Source organism: Frankliniella occidentalis, unplaced genomic scaffold (genome assembly GCF_000697945.3).
Source record: "Frankliniella occidentalis isolate FOCC.00 unplaced genomic scaffold, Focc_3.1 Scaffold1018, whole genome shotgun sequence".
Classification (NCBI taxonomy): domain Eukaryota; kingdom Metazoa; phylum Arthropoda; class Insecta; order Thysanoptera; family Thripidae; genus Frankliniella; species Frankliniella occidentalis.
In genome coordinates this window covers 4801-6683 of record NW_026268124.1, presented here as the reverse complement: position 1 = coordinate 6683, position 1883 = coordinate 4801, and the positions used below count along the sequence as shown (strand labels likewise).

Sequence of the window (1883 nt, the reverse complement as noted above, 5' to 3'; positions counted from 1 at the left end):
GGGGTGGGGCGGGGCGCCTGACACAACTCGACTGACCCGTGGGACTCCACACACGATGGGGCGCCGGACCCTCTTCCACTTCAAATAGAGTAGCCAGCCGGGCACTTTTCTCCACCAGGAATAGAAACATTCTCTCTACGGCATTAGAGGGTCGGCGTCGGCGAGGGGCACGATGGAGGGGACGCCGACGGCAAGGCTGTGGCCAGGGCCAGCTGGGCTAAGGGGGATGATCCCGGTGGATCAGAGTGGCGCGCAGGATCATCCGGCTCAGGTTCCGTGGGGGTGCCGAAAGTCCCTCTGCCCACGAGCTCCGGGCGGTAATGCAACATTCAGTTGAGGGGGCTGCCGAGCTGCGGGGTGTCCTCCTCCCGCGGTGCGTGGTCCGTCCGCGCTCTTCGCGCTTGTCCCCGCGGCGGGCCCCCGGCAGAGGCGAGGTGGAGCCCTGCGGTGGACCCGCGCCGCTTGGCCCGGCACCCTGTCGTATTCTGGTCCAGGGTCACGCCAGGCGGCGCGCGCCGCCCCGCGCCGCACCGCCTCGTTCGGCTGCCGTATATGCCACCGCCCCGGGACTCGAATTGTCTGGTGTTTGTGATCGACCGGGCCGGAGGCCGGACCCATAGGGACCGCCCTCGCCAGTGACGCGGACCTTGCTGATCGAAGTCCGGGCCGCGGGCCGCGACCTCCCCGCCGCCACGCTGCTCTGTGGCCCGCTCCACAGGCCTCGCCCCCCGCCTCTCCGAGTTTACAACCACCGTCGCGAGCTGGTACAGTGTGCCGGGGTGGGTTTGAACGGCTGCCATGTGGGGCGGCGCTCCGCCCCACTGCGCCACGCCGCGCCACCCCGAGCCACGCCACGCCACGCTGCGCCACTTTCGCCTTCCGCACGATTCTGATCGGAGTCGAGTCGTCTGCAGAGTTGCGTTCGGCTGCTCGAAGCCTGCGGCTGCGGCAGGACGCGACAGACAGAACAGCTGCGCGGTGCGCGTGTCCCGTCCCGGTCCCCGGTCGGAGCCACCGGCAGCTGGGGTGTCAGGAGCAGGGTCAAGAAGCAAGGTCCTTGCCGCGAGCCGGTGGGGCGCGCGGGGTGGGGCTGGGGCGGGGCGGGAGCGGCAGGATGGCGGAGCTACGCCAACATTGTGGAGCTAGCTGCCTCCCTGGCGGCGAGCGCGTCTAGCGCTGAGGTGAGGAGGAGGAGGGGGTATTATTATTTCAGGTATAAAGTTAGTACAAAGTCGAGCAGCGTACATGACAGTCGTGGCTCGTCGCAGCCCCGCGATGGTCCCAGCAGCGCCACCGGGGAGAGGGCGGCGGGGGAGGGAGAGGCCGAGCGGTAGTGTGTTTGGCCGCGCAGGCTGATGAGCGTGACGTCCTGACGGGCGGTCGCGACGCTTCGAGCTCGTCTTCCCCCAGGATCACTGTCAAAGTCGTGGTCAACTCCCCCAAACTACCCACGCGCGCCCCCTTGCTCCCCGGTGGTGGGCTGCCGCGTCACTGGTAGCACGACGGCCTTCATACATTATGTAGACTGATTCCGCCGGGGCCTTCCGTACCCCCGTCCTTGTAGCCCTCATGAGGCACGACCTTTGGGTGAGATACGGAAATCCCCTTGCCCCGAGGAATCAGTCTACTGCGTGACAGGCCCCTCGGCGGCCACCTGCGGGGTGGCTGCGCGGACCATGGGAGTGGCGAGGGCGATGGCCAGAGTTAGTTTGCGTGAATGGCAGCCACCCAGTGCGCGGCGCGGAGGCGGGCGCCGCCGGCGCCGGACGGCTCAACAACAGCTGAGCCGGCTGCTCACAAATTTCAGGAAGACATAAGGGCGAGGGGTGGCGGCGGACGCGGCCGGGCGCCTCAGTCGGCGCCCAGCTATATTTAATAAATCT

General features: G+C 67.8%; 1 protein-coding gene across 4 annotated transcripts in view; it reads left to right on the top strand.

Moving 5' to 3' along the window:
• LOC113207358 (long-chain-fatty-acid--CoA ligase 5) overlaps nt 1–1883 on the top strand; it is an 18131-nt gene that overhangs the window by 11866 nt on the left and 4382 nt on the right. The window lies entirely within an intron of this gene.